Source organism: Triturus cristatus, chromosome 3_2, assembly GCF_964204655.1.
Source record: "Triturus cristatus chromosome 3_2, aTriCri1.1, whole genome shotgun sequence".
NCBI classification, from domain to species: domain Eukaryota; kingdom Metazoa; phylum Chordata; class Amphibia; order Caudata; family Salamandridae; genus Triturus; species Triturus cristatus.
Window position 1 is genome coordinate 318,439,202 of NC_140584.1, and position 21,190 is coordinate 318,460,391.

Sequence of the window (21,190 nt, forward strand, 5' to 3'; positions counted from 1 at the left end):
GGGATTTCCCCGATGGCTGGTGTCATAGATAGAAGGGCGGTTTTGAATGTCGAGGGCCGCCGGATCTGATTCTGCACACAGATCCCAGCCATTTCTGGTAGCAGACAGAGGAGAGATACATTAAATCAGGGGTCTCCAACGAGTAGCTCGGGAGCTACTGGTAGCTCACCAGCACCCTCAGAGTAGCTCTCAGAGGTGTAGTCAAGCATCTCATTCAGAGAGTCTGTGCATATTAAAGAAAGCAATACTGCTAATCTCAAGACCCTTAGAGTGACAGCCAGGCAAACCAAAGACACATCTCATGATAATCAGATAGACACTCTGCCAGCATATGGGGTCTGCAAATTCACCATATGTCTCCAGTCTCAATCTAGCTAAGTACCAAGAAGATTGGACATGTTTTATACCCTGCTCTATGAGTCCACCCTGTGTGTGAATAATGGGCCATGAAAGAAGAGTGACTGTAGTAGCGTGAGCAGTAACCGGTGCTGACCCACAAAGGTTTTGGACGACAGGATCCTGAGTGAAAAACCTTGTTATTTAGGTGCATGATCAGTCAAAGAGCGGAGAAGAACAGGGTATGGATACAGAGCTGAGACAATTAAGAGCCCCATCAGTGCACATTTATGTGTGTCTGTGTGCATGACATTGTGTCCCTTCATAATAAACAGTATCGCTCAGTGAAAGCTTTTCCTGGTGTCAAGGACAACAGAAGTATAAGCTGCCCACCTCCCATCATAACAGGTTTTACTCTGGTACAGTTGTGGGTATTCATGTCATAATAGTGTGTATGGCATAATAAGGGTTTTCCTTGGCCATTTTTGGCATTCTTGGTCTAGCTGTGGCATTCTCAAAGCCATCTCTGACATATTAAGAGCATAACTGGCCAACTTGTAGCTATCCCTGACAAAGGTGGCTGCCCCTCTCATAAAAATGGCAATGCCGGATAGTTGAAAGATAATTCAATCTTAGTAAGCTTAGTTGGGGCGACCTATTGCTGTGGTTATGTCCTTTGGGCTCAAGGGCATGTGATGCTTTGGGTGTTATTTAATTAATTAGAGAGAGGCATTTAATACCGATGACATTTATCCCGTGGTTTCTTGTGGTAACCTCGCCTTTATTGCTTGGGTTGTCACTAGTGATAATCTTGCTTAGGTTGTGTCATATCTGATCACTATTTTACAGTGATAAAATATGCTAGTAGCTCGTGAGGAATTTACTTGAGCAGAAGTAGCTCTCACTACAGAAAAGGTTGGAGACCCCTGCATTAAATGATTGGACAGAGAGAGAGGGAAATCGAAGGGGAATGGAGTGGGGTGGTTTCAACATTTTTCGCCATGCAGGGCCGGCTTTAGTGCCGGTGGCGCCCTGTGCGACAATGTTTGTTGGCGCGCCCCCCCCCCCCCCCCCCCAATGACCACCTCCACCACAGATTCTCTCACTGGCACCCTTTAACAGTGACCAAGTCTCCATAACCACACTCTCTCAGGTGCATTGAATTAGTTGTATAGCGCCACTCATACCAGTGTAGGGTGTCCGAGCACTTTGCATCACACGCACATTACACAGAGACAATCAATCATACGTGTGTAAATCAGTGTATAGGAAATGTTACATAAGCCAAAGGACTAAAAGTGTAGGAGTCACATGTCATCCATACTGGCAGGCAGTATAGTTTAGGAGTGCTTGGTGTGGAGAAGCACAAACTCAGAGTCGAAAAAGAAACAGCATAGTTGGGAGTTCATTTTAATAATAAGAATCGATTTCTAGCCAAATTAACCCTTCTTGCAACATTAATCAATGTTCTAATAATGTATACTTTGCAGTGTGTATGCAGTTCTAGGATGAAAGTTAATAGCTCACTATTCTATATTAGGAGTTTAAGTTATAAATTGCAAGTAACCTGCTGATCTGTTTACATCATACGCACTCTGTAATCTACTTGGTACACGTTATTTGCAGCAGGCATATTAACCCTCTGCACTAACTTCACCGAAGTCAAAACCTCAACTATGCAAAATGCTGATCTCTCTCCAGGAAGATAATTAATCACAGGAGTTATCTTGACATTTATGTGAGGCCTGGTAATTGCGGGGAAAGAAACGCTGCAGCAGGTGCTTCAAAAGCATAATACACTTTCAAACACAGCGCCCCCAGGAAGCCAGCACTCGGTGCGGTGGCACCGGTCGCACCGCCCTAAAGCCGGCCCTGTCGCCATGGCTGCTCTGGTTCCCAGGCTGGCCGTGGGTGCCACTCGAAAGAGCTGCGAGTAACCTACAAAAACCTGCATCTAGTGTCAAAAAAAACCACTACTTGTCTACGGATGTTCCATGTTAGCAGTGGCATAATTTATTAAAACAAGGGTTGGCAAAACCAACAAGTCTTTCGAGCCTTTTCGGTTTTAAGCCAGATCTACTGGCTTCGCAAAAGCTGCAGGAAGTGCTGAATATGTATTTCAGGAGTGTCACAGCGGCAAGAACAGGATAGCTGCTGGCAATGCTACATCTTATCAGCAGCCGAGTTGCACAATGTGGTTGCTAGGAATTCCAAATAGTCCTTTTTAGGTCTCGCCTACGCAGCGTGCATGTGCTGCATAGGAAAGACATTTAGCCGTCGGCACAGCTTTGAGGGCAAAAACGTGCACGCGTTGCATTACTTCCAATGGCAACACGTGCACATCTGGAGATTCCCTTGCGGGAGCGAGCGGTGCCATATGGTCGCAATCATCGAGCCTTGCTGCTCGCTCCCCCAAGGGAATCGCGTAGGCCCCCTCCCCCTGCTGTAGCGCGAGGCGTGCGCCTGTGCTGGTTAAACTAGCACCCAGAAAATAGTGTCACTGAGCAATCGCTCTTATGCGCTGGCACAAACATCAGAGGCAACCCAATTTAACGTGTTCGTCTAGCGGCTTTACAAAACTCTAGCAACAACGTGATCCGTCTGTTTGACATGGCCTATCTATAACCAGATAATACCCTCGTTAGACCTCTAGTTGCAGCGGCTGCGTCCCACTATAGTCTCTCTCCCCCTCACCTCCCATCCATGTCTGTGGTAGCTTCTGACACTAGTCATCCGCAGCGCGCAGGCGGGTTCTTGTTTTTACAAGTGCCAGCTGCACTCACAGTAACAGATCCGCCTCAACGCCTGCATCCGGCTTGAGTTGTTCAACTATATAAGCTTATGTGATATTTGGACTGGACGTAGTCATTCTTTCTCCCAGCCTTCGAGTGGTTTAACCGGTCCAATCGGTTAGCGTTAAGAGGGCACATTTACACAACACAACCTCCACTTCTGCTCAGTTTAGACCCCCTGTACGTGTGCGCCATGGCTATGTCACGTGATGTTAGGCCACACTGCTTGTGATTTTACAGATGGGCTAGACTTCGGGCCTTCACGTCATACCATAATACAGAGTGAAAATCCTGAATTCAGAAGATGATTGCACCCACATTAGGGAATCCGTCCTAAGAAAACAAGCATTGGCATAGTCAATAGGTCTTGCCTTTGTGGACCTTATAAGTGTTTAGTTATCCAGCACAATATCCTTGGAGCAACAACATCAAGTGTTGCATAGCTAAACACTTATAAGGTCCCAAAGGCGAGACCTATTGGCTATGCCAATGCTTGCTCTAATAGAAACAGACCAACCAGTGGCATCCCTAGCGATTGATTTATGTTCCCATAAAATGGACAAACATGTTTTGCCTCTTTAAAAACAAAGATTGCTCTTTTTTACAATACATGTTTAAGCGAAGAAATAAATTAACCAAAAGCGTGACAACTGAATGTCCTTCCAAAAGTAAAATAGCCCATCATGAACTACAGTGGAACCACCTCAAGGAACCGGAGTATTACACCAGTCAACCAATTTAATGAGGAGGCGGGGGTGTACTACTCTGGGGGGATCCAACTTGTGATTGCCATGGTTTCAAAGCAATGGCTAAAGGGGTGAACTAAAAACTATCCAATGGTAGAGGGGGGCTGGCCCACAGTCTTCTGTATATTATAAAAAATATTATTGAGGCCAGCTGCATTGTCAAACTAGACGTAAAAATGATGAACTAAACTTGACCCAAAGTAATTAGCAATGGCTGAAATTAACTCATGCACTAGAACGTTCCCCTTTTGTTCTTCTCAGGGAGTTACACTAAGTTGGACATAAATGCCCATTTGTGAGTCCTGTAACTTGCTATGCTATAAGTCTTAAGATGCAGCTCACAGATGAGGTCTAAGGAGGTGAGACACATTTGGCACTGCTAATGTTCCATTACAGAGTGCACGTGGATGAGTTGTTCAGGCTGGGCACTCATTTTAGGGCAGGACCAAGAAGGATTTAAATATGTTTGGTCGCTGTCCACAGGGGTACTTTGAGTACAAATAAGATGGTGACTCATGTTAAGTCAAGTATTCCACTCATCACTCTTCAGAACTAGCTAGAGACATCAACACTAAAAGCATGCAGGAGAGACTTTGGCCCTGCCTTCTTCAGCAACTGCTTGAGGAAAGTGTCATTCACTTTTAGAGCAGGCCAGAGGGGTATTCCAGTGTTACGGTTAGCTACTGGAATAGGTGTGTTGGTTTGTCTGCCTAATGAGAGTTCCAATATCAGTGTATCAACTGTGAATACACTACATCCATGCACCACAACGGATGCACATTTGTGCACCGAAAAGGTTCTACACTCCTGTTTTTGTTGCACTAACAGTAAATTGGCACCAAAATGTGTTTTGCTTTAAAATATGATTTTGCTCCTAATGCGAGATACCACAATGCTACCTACTTTGCACCATAGTTGATTTTGCGCATAAATGCAAATTGTGTTCCTAAAAGTTTTCCACAATTATGCTGATATTGCACCACAAGTGAATTACCACTTGAATGTGTGGTTAAACAAATAGGACGGCATGATGATGCAGACCATTTAAACCTAATGTGACATCTGTGGTATATACCTTTAAAAATACAATTTCGATTTGCAAACCATATTAGAATTTCATCTTAGAATACGTTTAAACTGCTGCAGAAATGTTTTCAAGTAGAATATGACATATAGGAAAATGTGCTTGCTTTATAACATGAAAGAATCGTTCTAAAATGCATCATCAATGCTGTAAATAATTAATAAATTAATCAATCGTAGGGAAAATGTACTTAAATGTATATGAAATAAAAAAAATTGTACTAGGCGATCATTCTTAAATGTGCCCCTTTAGAAGGCCCAAAAGCCTGTTCTTTCGACTTTCTCTCATAGCATAATAGATGTTTATTTAGAACATTTTGCCTAGCACCAGCATCTTTAATAATGGGCTGACTTCAAGCTTATGTTGCCTTAGCCTCATCATGCCACATTAGCTCATTTAACCTGAACAAATAACCTTGCTGTGACCGTTAGAATAAATAATGATTTAGATATATTTTATGTATGTCTCCCCAGAACATAGTTGCTAGTTTTGTCTCAGCATATTCAACTCACTTTTGTATTCACAATGGACATAGAGCGCATCTATTAGGTTAGGTAAGAAGGTTTGCATGAGAACCTTCCTCTATGTTGCAACATTGTTTTACAGCATACTGGCATGGAGGTGTACCGTGGGAATTGAGAGGAGAAGCATCAAAGTGAACGACACCATCGGATGGGCAGTTCCATTATATTGTGATTTTTATTATTAACGAGAGTGCCTAGCTAGTAAGGGAGAGAGTCCCTTTTTCCTTGGAGCCTTGACTTGAGAGTCTTGAAGCTTTCAGACTCAACCCCTTATGGCTCTGCAGGGTCACTTTTAATTCTAGCTCTTCGTTATCGATAGCTACTGCGTGAAGGTGACTTTATTCTTTACCATATCCAAACCCTTTTCTGATCAATGCTACTGTATGATCATTTCTTCCTTTACTAATATTTTGATGGTCGCTACTGGGAATGTAGGGAACTTGGTTGAGTTTCCAGAATGGCTCTTTATGGGAAGTTCTACTTTGCTCTTTTCCGAAAAGGAACTCTTTATGGTTTCTATTTAGGGGAGATTAGGCTCTTAGCTAGTTTATTGACAATTTTCCTTTAAGGAACACTATTGATTTATGCTGTCACTAATAAATCTTTTATTTGATATTTCTGTAAATTAAACTAATCTGAATAAAGATGCCAAAAACCAAACTAATCCTTTAAGAGAAATAAAGGTTTTGAAAACGATCAACCTCTCAACGACTGAACATTAAGAATCTGACAATTGATGATCTATGCATAACTTGTATGCTCATTCCAGCTCCATTCAAAAATGGTAAAAGACACAAATGATGGACGGAATGCAGAACAAATCTAAACATTCACCCCCAGTCAACAGATCTGGGTTAAATCCATCGTTATTTTGCTCACCATGCCACCCCAGTTTAGACCCAGCCATATACAAATCAGTCTTGACCCTGTGCCTCATGGGAACAGTCCAGCCCAAACTGGCAAGCCAGGTCCTCCCTGGACCGTGAACAGGCGTCCTAGGACCAGTTTTGGGGTTTCATCCCTCATCAACCAGGCTAGCTTGATCCAGTGGCACAGTGAGCTCGGGACCCATGTCTGGGCATAGCGCACCTAGGGCGAGAAAGCAAAAGATACACAAATGATGGACGGAATGCAGAACAAATCAAAACATTCACCCCCAGTCAACAGACCTGGGTTAAATACATGGTTCTTTTGCTCAAAATGACACCCCAGGTTAGACCTGGCCATATGCAAATCGGTCTTGACCCTGTGCCTCATGGGAACAGTCCAGCCCGAACTGCCAAGCCAGGTCCTCCCTGGACCGAGCACAAGCATCCTAGGCCCGGTTTCAGGATTTCACCCCTCATCCGCCAGGATAGCTTGAATCCAGTGGCACAGTTAGTAAGCTCTTTTTATCAACTGTAGAAGGATAGATTTTGGGTTTATCCTAGACAGTCTGGGATAGGTCGTTTATTGTATGGTGTTCCTCTAGGTAGTGTGTTGTGTACCTCGTGTTGGATTTGTTGCATCCAATGGTACTTCTGTGTTCCAGGATGCATACTTTTACCTTCCTTGTTGTCATGCCTATGTATTATTTATTGCATGGGAATGTTATCATATAGATTACATTTTCTGAGTTGCAGTTCGTATGGACCCTCTGCTCCCATGGGTAGGGTAGACCCACATCCACGCTTTTAGAGGTATTCATAAGATGTCAAACATTGCATGAGCCACATCTTGTGTGTCCCGTGACCGGAGTCTAACCCAATCGACCTTGCGTTATGTTTGATCTAGCCATGTGCTGTCATGTAAGAACTAGTAAATCTTTCAAGTTGGCGCTTCTCTTAAAAGAAAACAGGGGTGTTTCCAACTTGAGGCCATTGGAATTCAATATTCACCAATTTTTTAGTATAAGGCGTTTGATGTGGTGTGAGGCTGTGTTAAAAATGGTTACGCAGACAGTATTGATAACCATTGGTTTCTCTACCTTCTCCCGTAGGTTCTCTCGGTTGGTATTTATGGCCCTCTTCTTGACTCGCATGGCCACTTTATCTGGGTATCCTCTATTGTGGAGTTTCTTGGCTAGGAGTCCTGCTTCATTGTTAAAAGCCATCCTGCCGGAGGCGAAATAATTGCCCCACTGGCACATTTTCTCTAAGAGATTTAGGATGGAAACTCTCAAAAAAGAGCAGGAAGCTAGTTTGTAGGTTTATGGTAGACACAAGTGGAGCGATCAATGGGTTGTACATTTTGGGATCCAGAGAGTCCTGACAAATGCCGAAGCGACCCGACACTGTTGGCACAACAGAAACGGCAGAAACATGTCGACAAATTGACAGTAAGGAGGGGTGTAGAAATCCTAATTTAGTTTTATCACCACCATCGTTCATGTTTTTAAACCTAACCAGATGGCCCAGGAATAAAATTTCGAGAGGGAACACATCCAAGCTAGTTTTAACCATCACTGGCTGAACTTTTCTTCGGCGATCCCAAATCTTATTGTTTGTATTGTTTTCGATTCTCCTTTGCTCCACCCCAGGGTTGGTCTGCGCAGGGGTGTTAGTAAGAAAGTCCAATGGTGAAGCATGTCACAATTATGTGAGTGAGGTCAGTTTTTTTCCCCACTGAGCACGTGCTACTTTCTTAAGACACTTTCCTACTCCTTTCGGTGTGTTATAGTTATTGATTGGGGAGGTAGGAGTAGGGATATTATGTCTCCGCTCTTCTGGTTCTTCCTCTTTTGTCCTATAAATCACACAGAGTGAAGATCTGGGCATCTTAACTGTTTAATTTGAGGCAAATGGATGGATGGATTAGTTGTAATCCAAAGGAACTGTTGGAAAACTCAACATGTTATGAGCAAAACATATGGGAGCAGAAAAAGAGTGGTACTGGAAAATCATGTATTGATGAGCACTCAAAAGTTGAAAAAATACAAGCACAAGTCTACGTAGTTATATAAGGAACGTGTACTACTTTTGAAGTGACAGGTGTGATGAATCGAGCAAATGAGTTAGGACATTCACCTGGCAGGCTGCCGGTACCAAGTGCCTGAATAAAACATTGTCTGCTACAGTAAACACTCCCACAATAATATCATCACCATCAGTGGAACCAATAAAAGCAAATCAAAATTTTCCCAAGTTATGTCCTGGATTAGGTTGCACATGCTGAGTTTAAGGCTTACTCTACCAGAAATTAGTGTTAGATAAACATTCAAAAACAGAGACAGGTAATGCATCAAGAACTTCTAGATTATATGCGATCATGGTACGGATCTTTAACTAGGTATTGGTATAGGCTAAAGATTAAAAAAGCTTCTGTGAAAATTGTTAGAAGAGGGAACTGGTCTTTGGAAAGATACAAATCTCAGTTTGGTGATCCATGCTTTAATATGAAAGAAATAACATACTTTAACACGTCCATAAGAAAGAAAATAGCGTCTTGTCTGGAAGATTTTCATTAACCATTTCCCAGCAACTATAATAAGGACCCTCGCAAGTTTTAGCACCATATCTAGTCTTAAAATTCATCTATTAGAATGACACAGCAAGCAAACATTGATCATCAGTTCTGAGCCAGTGGAGATCGGGTATTAGTACCTCTATTTTGTAAAGCATATTGCTGCCACTGGGGTAGCACTGTGGTCCAGTGCAGTCCCTGTCTGGAATCAGTGCTAGTCTGAGCATGTGTGGATGGTTCCACTTTCCGGTATGGTGTTAGCTGGGTTTGTGTGTTAGTAAGCCTTTTCTAAAATGCTGTAAATTAGAAATTTATTTGTACAATTTTGCCCTGACCATTTAATGGAAGTAGGAGTTGCATGCATAGTGGTTAGGGCTGGCTGTAGTATGGTCTATATGGAACTCGTTCACACTGTGTGTGAGACCCTAAAAGGTGCCCAGATTTTTTTGCTGAAGCTGGACACTGTACATCCAGGATTGTGTCAGGAGAAGGATTGCAGGGCAGTATTCTTTAAGCTGAATACATACCATTAAATGTTTCTGCCTTTGGTATGATGAAGTGCTGTGGGGTGCTTCTTCAGACTGCGGTGAAGGTGACTGGTGTATCACATTTGGTGTGTACTGGCATGTTTGGTTGGCGTAGCTATTTGCAACAGTGCAAGCAAGACCTTGTAAGGGTGCTTATTGCTTTCTTGGTGCCAGCAGGGCTAGCATTATTATTCTACATTTGGACATGGAACTCCCAGCACAGGTATGCAAGATTTTAGTTCAAACAAAACCGGTGGAAAGTGGCATTTCATCACAGCATCGAGCCAGTACTACACAGACAGGAATTAAATAAAAGAATTCTATATACATTTCAAAATAGTGGTTGCACGTAAGGTTTAAAGCAGTGGTAGGAACAACCAGGTTTTTATTGTTTTTCAGAATGCACATCAGTACTGTGTTCCAACAATTAGTAGTTTGAATGGAGAAAGCAGCATGACCAACTAACTTGTGCTGAAAATAGGGAACAACAAATGACACAGTCAATTAGATCCATGATTCATCCTTGTTTGGTAGAGGTTTCACAAAAGAAATAATAAATAAATAATTCCATGCTTTTCCCTCTTTAGCGCCAGGATGCTCGTTGAGTTGCAGTGCGCTTTATAAGACACTATTACATTACATTACAAATAGGAAGCCTACATTACTGAAAGCCCAATGAGCAATGCAGAGTGTTTGAAATAATACCTACTTGGCTACCAGAAGCCAGTGCATTGGTTATAAAACGGGCAGATGTTGTCCCAAGTTCACACGTGGAAGAGTACCCTTGATGATGCTTTCTGGATCTGCTGTTGCCATTTGGAAGGATAAGCTCTAACTCTAGGCAGATGCTGCTGGCATAGTCTAGCTGGGACAGTAGAACGGTGTTGGTGCCTGTGCCCACTGAGGAGCCCCCATGAATGAGAAAATGCATTTAGGCGTGAATTATGGTGTGACCGTCTAGGTGACTTGAGGTATTGATAAAATATTGTATCCATGATGAAACCGACATTCCTGACCATACTGGTAATCACCTCGAGCAGTGGTCATTAATCCTAGCTGGAGAACAAGGACACGGTGTCAGTTTGTTGCTTCAGAATGATTTTTGTGTCGTTGGCATAGCTGAAACCAGAGAGGCCGAAGGTCTTGGTGGAATCTATGAGGGTACAGTAGTAGCTGTAGAGCAGGCATGTAATGAAAACGTTTTGAAGTACCCATAATTCAAAGTAAATGCAGATAGTTTGTATGTTGGGAGGGTGACAACCTGTACCATTCCCAGGAGAAACTAACAAACAAAGTGTTGAGGAGATCTTTTGGAATCAGAGTGAGTCTGTAGAATAATGGATGGTTATGGAGTATTGTGAAAGCCTATGAGAGGTTAAAAAGTAGCAGAATTGCCACTCCATTCTGGTCAACTACCGAGCTAAGGCTATTCCAGATGGTGCTCCATAAGGATTCAGAGCCTTTGTATTCAAGATATTGTTTGCCCATGAAATGTCCCTTTGAGAGGTGCCTGTAGTTAGCTGGAGCAGAAGAGATAAGTCCTGTTTTATTTAGAAATGGTTTGATATATGCCGTCTTGAGGCCACTACAAAGGCGAGAGTGAGCAGGGATAAGTTTACAATTGCTCTGACTGACGCTGCTGTAGAGTAATAAACAAGAACAACTTGGATGCAGGTGGGTGTGGATCTCCAAGGGACCAAATGTACCACAAGACTTTATATGGACAGAAATTCATCTATGAAAGCAGAGAAAAGGTCTACCGGGTCATCGGAGCGGGTCAAGTTGTTACTTATATGCGGAGGTACAGGAATTGTCTGTGGTCTAAGGCAGGTCTTCAAGTTAGATGCTTTGGCAAAAAAATTGATATGTTGCGCAGCGCAGCTGCAAGTGAAAACTGTCGACAGTGATGGCGATGGAGGGGGTGGGAGACTCTGATTTTGGTAATGATATTATGGGGCAGTCAGTGACCGGTGTGCTAACAGAGAAGTAGCTTATTCTCAATCAATTCTCTTATTCAACACCTGTTCAGTATTTCATTCGGTGCCATGACAGTCCAGAGTTCCTTAGTTAACCATTGAGGGTTTTTTTCAGATTTCAGCTGTCACACTTTAGTCAAGGAGTTTCTGGGGTGAGATGTGGAGATTTAAGAGGGCAGCTTCCCTTTGGTATGCGGACTCCAAATTGGGCCTCATGTGTAGTCAGAGGGCTTCCCTGATTCTGTTTTACAGCTACCAGACAACGAGGAAGCAATGGTGAACTGAAGACCCAGCACAACAGAGTTGACAAGACTGAGGACTTGTATCCAGCCAGGACAGGATCACCCCACTCCTTGCTCCCTTTCCAGAGACGGGCAACCCTCTGACACTACCAGGAGGATCCGCCACACTCACTGACAGCACCAAATATCCAGTTCCAGTTAAGTACGGTGAGCACCAAAGCATTTCGAAGACCTATAATCAGACTCCATTCAGGGTGCCATGGTTCAAACACTCTTAATAGAGCAGACTTTTTCAGTGTTTCTTCAGTGCCTCACTCAAAAAGATAAAAGGCTGCTGAATGCGCCGAGCCCTGGCAGCCGCCTGGCTTCCTCATCGCTTCGTTGCTTACCTACTGCTGAGCATGAGCCAGTTGTCCCTGCCAGGCTTGCCCCACAGCCACTTCTGTGGATGCTCAGTTAGTTGAAAACCTCACCGGTGGATGCTGGGTCTGCACAGTCCTACAGTGTGCATTGTGGTACGACACAGTTGGGTTGATCTGGAAAAATTGCAACCTCAGGTCGGTTGGGTCCTTGGCAGAAAATGAGGGGATGGCTGCACCTCACCGGGTGGGTAGTGTGTCCAAAGCGCAGGTCACGCCACAGTTCGGTACTACTTGGCACAGCAGCTTCGGTTAAGCATCTATTTGCACAGAGGCTCAGGTCATGCCGCACTAGATCTCTTGACACAGCAACTCGCTTGCAAGAGGCGTAGCAATTTGGTCACACCACAACTTTACAATCTGCCCAAGAATTGCAGATGAGTCTGCAGACCGCACACATTCCCCTCCACACCAACAGACCCACGGCAGCGAATCATGCTGCACCTCACAATTACTGGACAGTTAATACTCCTGCAGCATTAGTAGGCTTGTTCACTCATTCATTATCTTTATTCGATTTTACAGATAAAATCATAAAAGTCAAGTCATTAAAAATAACATTTTGATTTTTCATTACTAAACTCATTCTTAATTTAAACCCCCCATCAAAAAGCGTACAAGAAAAAAGCAAATAAAGGGAGAGTTTAACAGCTGTAAAACAGTAAGGAGGGCCTAACCTGAATAAAATTCAATGGTTTTAAAATTGGGCGTAAAAACGCATTTTGGACAAAGCGTGACAACATTTGATGTATCATTGATCGATGTGTTATCACAGTTACAGAGGGGCAAGTCTGAATTCGTAAAACAACCATGATAAAATGGGATTGGACGAGGAAATAAATTCAACCTGGAATAAGTCAATATGTGGCGTTGATGTAATGTCATATTCCAGGTCAAATAAGGTTCTGTATGGCTGACAGTTTTCAATAATATTGCATGTCGCATGGAATGTTTCCTTAGTGCAGAGTCCTCGCATTCTGATGCCAACTTGTCCCTAAAAGCGGTTTCGGCCCATTTGCCATCAGAGCGAGTTATGACAGAAGTATTATCCCATAGAACAGATTACCTTAGAGCCCGCAGGTTACATGCCACATACGCCAGCCATGGGATCAGGGAGGGTTTTTCTAATTTTAAACAATCCTACAAAATGAGTCTATTAAAACGAAGTTCCTCCTTTACCCAAATTGAGTTCCAAAGCTTTAGAGGACAAAAGGTGAAGCTGGTCTATAATAAAATCGAAACTTTGTTCTTCGTGGACAATTTCATAAGGTACACCCTGTGAAACTCTCACTCTCCCAGCAGGAAGACTAGTCTCTAGGCGTTCAGGACAAGTGAATAGTTCTTGCAGCAAGGGATACACTTCAGATGTCCCTCACCCCTGGAAAGCTGGCTCTCAGGCAGACACCAGCTCTGTTTGCACAGCAGACCTCTGAGGAGCACTCCCTTTGTTGGTTAAAGAGAACTTGCAATACCATTTCGGAGAGTAGGTCAAAGCAGGCAGGGAATGTGTTGCCAATATCTGCAATATCAGAACTGTTTTCTTTTGGTGGTGGGGGGGTCCTCTTAAGGCTGCTCAACAACACAGCCTTTGTGCAAAGTGATGCTCCTCTGGGTATAGTAGTTTTCAGCCTGGAGCACCCACAATTAAGGGACAAAGATGTGAGCTTTCTGCACCCGACGGTCATCAGCCACAGTAAAGACTAAAAGGAAAGACAACAGGCTCACCTCACCAAAAGGGTCCCTTTCACCTTGAACGGACTGCATTCTCGCCCTTCACCCCCACCACCTACCAAACAACAGCGCTACAGGAATACTGATGAGCAGCTATTTCAACAAGAAAGGGCATGATCTAGAGAATGAATCACTGATGCCATAGCTTGCCAGAACACAGTGCCAACTTTCTTACACAAATGCCAATAATCTCGCTCGGTCTACCTCACAGCTAGCACATCAACTGTTCTTCACTGAAGCTGTGAAAGAGAAACAATCTTTCCAACAGGCCAAACTGTAGGCAACTACATTTGAAACCATAATGAGAGAAATCACAGCCATGGACCCCACACATGACAGTGACTATGATGGTCTCAGCTTGATTTGCTCTAAATTTGCTTCTTTCTGTCACAGGCTGGACTCACCTGATAAGCACATTAATGATACAGAATCCTGCCCTGATCTTGTCCTATAATGGGGACAAGCAATCTGGCAAGTGTACAAAAAAATTGACAGACCTCAAAGGCAAGTCATGGATGGGCAATGTTCTTATTATTGAATCCAATTTAAAAAAAATCATATGTGCCAAGTCTGTGCCATTATTCTTTCTTTGCTTATGGAATATGAAGTTCTCACCCATTTTAGATTTCCAGTGGGCACATTAGTTCAAACCTCAGAACCAATCCAAGTTGTCTTTCCCTCGGCCAATCATTGCATGTTTTCTCAGGTACCATGAAGCAAAACAAATCTGATTCAAACTGCATAGTCTCGTAGTAGGGCCACGTGATTCACATTTCAATGGATTAAACCTTGGAGAGGAACCTCAAAGACAAACACTTTTACTTGCGACAATGGTCGTACAATTAGGACATCAAATAAAACCTACTGTAACTTGTGATGTAGAAAATTACTATTGTTGCAGAACCTGGGAGTCCACAGACTCAGACTTTAAGTGCTTTCTAGATGGCATGGATAACACAGATAGGGGCATATTCCTACTCTGCATGTTGGAGCCACTCATAAGCACAGTTACCAACTAAGTGCATGACTATTAAGAGTTTCCTACTCACCAGCATCCCAAGGGCTTGGACAACTAGGACCTACGAGCAGTGAAACAAGCATTGAATAGAGTCTGCAACAAATCAGATCACCACTGAAAGCTGACACCACACAATCAACTGGGTGCTAGTCCACCTGATCACCTCTCAAACATTAAAAACCTATGTTAATGTAGGCCACTTACCAGGCCTCCTGGCTGTCAACACTACCACCCTTCCCCCCAACAACACCTGACCACATTGTTATCAATCCCTTTTTCCCCCTATTCATCCCCACTTCAGTACACTATCCAAACTCTTAGGGAACAACATATGTACCCGTATTCACATAGTACAAGAGGGGTACCCCAGCACGACTGTGGATGGACAGGAACTCTGACCACAACTTCCCTCCGCCACTACATCGACTCATGCTCTCTTTCATGATGTATTCTACATACCGACTGCGGCACTGTCTTTCCACTTGAAGCCCAGAGCACCTGTTAAAGAGGTAAATAGCCCCTAAAGAGCATCAAACTCCTTCCTCTAGCTCCCACTACAATCGTTCTTGCTCCATTCCCCTTGACAGATCCTCTGAAGGATGTTATTCCAAATTCCTTCCCTTCTCCAGGCTACGCCACCAACAGTCCATTTTGGCCTACCCCACCAGCCCATTCTCAACCCCTCACTGCTGCCATCTCACGGTAGGGGATGTCGTAGCCTCAGGCACTGTGCCTTCAACAAACCTCACTCCTATCACTCCTTAACAAACTACAGCTTTGAAAATAGCTTCTCTAACATTCACAACATTTTTCATTTTGTCAAAAGAAAAATATAAAGACTATTTACATCAAATTACAAAGAGTCTGGGTTAGCAGAGTGATCAGCAGTAGCCAAACGATCAAACAAGCAGGACACCAAACAGTAACAATCAGCTCTAGGGAATGTAGCTATACTGTTGTGGAAATCTCTGCTCTACAAATTTTCAACTCATTAACAGACAGAGGGCAGATTGTCTTCCTAAACATGACCCTGGAAGCCTTCAGCTTTATTTTAGGGTCAGTGTGCACTACCAAGCCATCAATAAATGCATTCTTGAAACTGGGCATGCTTCTCAGAAGTCTCCCACACCCGCTAACAGTAGAAGGTGATTGGAATCTTGCTATAGATCCCACGCAAGAGAAATTAAGTAAGCAGAGTAAAATGAACGATGAAGACAGAGCCATAATTAAAGACATCATGCAAGACGACAACTAGATAGACATGTGGAGGCTAATCACTTCGATACTCTCATGTCTAGCACACATAAATCTAGCTCCCACTTAGACTATTTCCTATTGACTGGCTCACTCCTGCTGAATGCTATAGCATGTGAGATTCTGCTAGATGGATCTGAGATCATGCTGCTGGGTCACCTAACACGGCTTTAGGACTAACCAAGACAATTGCCCTCGAGCTGCATGCACTGTTCATTCCAAACAAGCACTCCTAATGCTGATCCTGGGGGAAAGCATAAACTAAAAATACTACTCATTAACTGCAGGTCTCTTAAAAACACAAGATTGAAATCCACAATTGTATTTTAGAAAAACAACCTGATGTTTTATTTCTCACAGAGACATTGCTGAATGAGGTCTCTGCTCCTGAGATATTGCAAGCTCTCCCGCAGGATTACGGCATCCTTAGACAGGACCGCACGAAAAAGCGTGGAGGAGGAATAGAGATTATTTATAAACTATCTTTAAAATGCACAATGAACACAGTTGACATAGACCAAAGTGAAGCAGCCTTTTTTACAATAAGGGCTGCTGACAACCACACAGTTAATGTTTTTTTTTTAATGTATCCACCGCCTGGTGTGGCCACTGGTTTAATCTCAAGGTTGGTAGAAGTAGTGGTTCAACCAGCGGTACGTCACAGCAATCTGACTATGTTGGGAGACCTAAATCTACATTTTGACGAGCACACTTGTGGTGAAGCCCAGTTTCTATGGCAAGAACTTGCTGCCCTCCAGCTAGTACTTAAATCCACGCACTCGACACTAACTAGTGCACATATCAGACCTTATTTTTTCCAACTGCTTAGATTTGGAAGTTGAGCCCCCTACTGCAGTTCCATGGTCCGACAACCACCTTGTGGCATTCTCCTATCTAAGCCTCCCCCTACAGCTAGAACAGAACTAAACACCACACACAGGAGATGGTACAGATTTAACTAGAGAGTTTTACTCCGGCTTTACAACTAAGCCAACCTTCTTTAGGAAAGGATATTAATGGAGCAAGCAGAGTAGTGGACAAGTGGATTACTAAATTACTGGATGTGGTTGCTCTATGGACTTCTAGTGTACCCCGCAGACGCACCAAATCTGCTCCATAGTTTAATGAAGCCCTAAGGATAGCAAAGAAATCTAGTAAATGCTCAGAGCGTAAATGTAGGACAGACTTTTCAGATAATAAGGCTGCCTACAAGCTAAACTTAAAGTGCTACCATTCCGTCATTAAGAAGACATGCGCTGCCTATGGGGAGGAAGGAAGATGGCGGACTAAAGCCACCGCGTCTCGCAGCCTCACAGGGCTCCCACTCGGTCTGGCTGACATACCACTGTAAACGGAGAGGCTTACCTTAATGGAAACTTTAATGGAAACTCCGGAGGCGAACCTGCTTATTTGAATTCTGCTCCTGCCGCCGTAGATGCTCTTATTCAGTTGTAGCCTGTGGCGGGCCTCGAGGCAGGCCTGCTGGAGAGTTTGCCATACTTCGCTTCCCTGCTGCTCCTGTCAATCGGGAGTCTATTGGTTGCATCTTCTCTCGAGGGAAACTGATACGAGAGCGGACACGGCACCACCGAAGAATTCAGCAAAAGCGACTCGGGCTGCTCGCCTTGCGGGACTGCAATCTCTTCCACAGACTGAGGAAAACACGAAAAGCGGGTCTAAAGCTGCATTAATGAAAACTGGCAGATCGGCAGCGCGGCTCATAGAGGCAGGTAAGGCTGCGGAGCTGATACTGGAAGGAGAGCTCCGCGCTGCAACTGCTGATACTATTGCGCTTTCCTCGCTACTTTGTACCCCGACTATTAACGAGAGTGAGGCAGTTGGGAATAAGGCACTGGAGAACTCTGTGGAGAGGGTGGAACGGGTAGATGGGAACAAGGCACTAGAGAACTATGTGGAGAGTATGGTAGAGGAATCTGCTGCAGAGCAGAAGCTGCCTGGTTGTGTGGATCAAAAGAGCCTGGACTTACAAAGGCCAATGGAGCTTTTGACTAGGAAAATGGATAATACTGGAGAAATATGGATTACTAGTCAGCCGGGCAGTAACAGTGAAAATAATGGTGACAGTCCCGGTAATATTAGTCAAAATTGCGAAGTTTTTAGCCCGGTAACCAAGCGGTCTAGTAATGATACACTACTGGATCAAGCCAATCAATCAGAGTGGTGTACATGATCAATCTCAGAAGATGGCTAACCAGCAGAAGACAAGCTCAAATAAGCCTGGTCCAGGGGTAGAGGCCTCAATCTCAAAGAATTATCAAGAGGGTTCACATAATGTTTACAATACCCCGGCAATAAATCAAAAGAAAAGGGGAAAAGGATTTAAAACCACTAATATACGCGGGAAATCCATCGATCCTCAAGGGGGCGGCCTCTGTACCAGCTCGGGTGCCTGCCGAGGATTGGAAAACAGCCCACTAAGGAAATGGGTACAGGCTAAGGGGGAAGTCAGAGCAATGATCTCACAGTTGTCTGCCACTAACTTAGCCAAAAATCAAGGCACGGAAAGCACAGCTCGTAGTAAAAATAGTGAGGCTGATGCCGAGCAAGAGATTTCCCTGATTTCTCCTCCAACTAGCTTAGATAACCCGTCTGCACTAAGTATGGAGGGGGTTAACAATGCACAGACAATTCCAGAGATGGTAGAAGAGGAGACAGGAGGAGTTCCAGGTATAGTGAGGGAACCTTCTCTAGCAGTAATACTACAAGCGCTGCAGGAACAACGATCTGAGGCTCAGGCCCACGATGCACAGGTCAGGGCGGACTCTCTAAGTATTAAGGTGTCGCTCGATGAGGTAACGAATACGGTGGCTAATATGACGAGGGATGTGACGGAGTTGCAAAGCAGGGTTGCGGAAGCAGAAGAGACAGTCACTACAGTTGTACAGAATGTTCAAACACACAAGCAACAGCTTCACGCTTGCTACGCTAAGATTGAGGACCTAGAAAACAGGCAAAGACTTAATAATCTAAGATTGTTTGGGGTGCCAGAGGGCAAGGAAGGTACAGGACCCCCGTGCCTTTGTGGTTCAACTCCTTCAGAAAGCTTTTCCTGATCTATCGGATTGGGACTGAGATTGTCAAGTTCAAAGAGCTCACAGGCTCCCCTTAATCATACAAAGTACCAATGCCCGGCATCCCCGCCCTATCTTGATTTTCTTAGGAAATTTCTTGCTGAGACAAGCATTGTTGTTTAAGGCATGCCCTAATTCTCCAGTGGCAGTGGACTCTGCATCTATATTTTTCAGATCAGAGTTAAGCCGTGCAACCATGGAAAGAAGGTGGAAGCTGAGACAACTTATTGATCCATTTAAGGCGACTGGAGCTCAAGTGTTCCTACAGGAACCTGCAAGGCTGAAAGTTATCAAGGATGGAAAGCCATTATTTTTTGCCTCGGACGTGGAACCTTAACTTGTGTTGACTCCAGCCTATGGAACGAGCACTGGTGGCCGTCATCCCTTGGCACCACCCCACTCCCAAAAAATTGCGTAAAAAACCTGGGAGTCTGGATGGATGCCAAACTTAGCTTTCAGTCACACACTAAAAAAGTGGCAGCCACTTGCATAGGTCTCCTAAGGAACCTCAGGCCTATACTAGGACTCTTTAAATCAGAGGCTCGCCAGCTAATTATCCAGGCAACCATCCTGTCACGCCTGGACTATGCGAAAGCTCTTCTCCTGGGAGCAAACAAAGCAGAAACAGCTAGGTTCCAACGAATCCAGAATGCGGCGGCTAGAACGCTGGTCGGTCTCCCACGCAGATGCTCAGCCAGAGCCACGATCCACAAACTCCACTGGCTGCCCGTGGAACACAGAGTTAAATTTAAAGCTCTCACCACGATTTTTAAAATCATCAAACAGGGAAATCCCCCTCTTCTGCGAAACCTGGCCCGACCCTATGTTCCTGGCCGTGAACTACGCTCCTCTAACCAACTTCTTCTGGAAGTACCCAGAACTAAGCTCTGCCGCGCTGGAGGTCGCTCCTTTAGCGTCCTCGGTCCCAAACTGTGGAACGATCTCCCGCTCTGCATTCGTTCCTTAGACTGTCTCCCAACCTTTCGCAAAGCAATCAAGACCCTCCTCTTTCCTGCCCTTCAAGGCTCTTAGCCACCCCCCCGTCTAGTAGGTGTGAGCTTGTCTCTCAGCGCCGGGACGCCCCATTGCTGGGGTAGCTGTCGCGCTTCACCAAACCTAGAAATTAGAAATTAGAAATTAGAAATTATTTTTTGCCTCGGACGTGGAACCTTAACTTGTGTTGACAAAGTGGCAGACTATTTGACGATCATAAGTATCATTAGAATGAATACCTGGTGGATTGCATTGGCTATTCTGATCGCCATAAACTCTTTTTCCTCTCTTGTTTTGAGACCATTGTTTTTTTCTTGGCTTTGAGTCTACGGTTCTTATTTTTTTAATTTAATCCTGTTTATTCGGGGATAGCGGCTGTTAGTTTGTGAAAGGCCGGATGGGGGCTGGGTCTGTGGGGTGTTGAGACGTCAGCTGCCATTTCTAGCGGCAGCTGTTAGGGGGGCGATTCCTTCTTTGGAAACAGGGAGGATGGGCAGGATGGACTCGGGGGGGGGGGGGGTGTTGTAGGGTGGGCGGGGGTCATAAAATGGGAAAAAAGTCAAAAAGAGGGTTTGCAGTCATTGTCGAGGTGGCGGGAGAATAATGGATATCATTATTATTATTTTTGCTCTGACGGCTTATAATATTAAACAGGTATGGCAGTAATCAGGTGCTTAACATGGAATGTATCTGGATTGAATAGAGGACCTAAAAGACAGTTAGTGCGAGAAGAGCTCAAGGCATATAAACCCCACTTAGTATTATTAACCAAAACACACTTAGCATATAAAGACCGGCAGCTTCTTGAGCAACTGGGGTTCCAGAATGTTGTATATACTTCTCAGAATGTGTATCGGGGGGCTGCTACTTTAGTATCAAAAACATTAGATTGTCAAGTTCACAAAGTACTAGCAGATCAAAGGGGAAGATGGGCCATTGCTCAAATTGAAATTAATACTGTAAGATATGTTTTTTGTGTTTTATATGGCCCGAATATTGATGACCCAACTATATT

The 21,190-nt window shown here is 44.1% G+C and overlaps 1 protein-coding gene across 1 annotated transcript in view; it reads right to left on the reverse strand.

Moving 5' to 3' along the window:
* The window catches only part of CNKSR1 (connector enhancer of kinase suppressor of Ras 1), a 455,956-nt gene that overhangs the window by 271,489 nt on the left and 163,277 nt on the right, over positions 1–21,190 (reverse strand). The gene's annotated exons all lie outside the window — the stretch shown is intronic.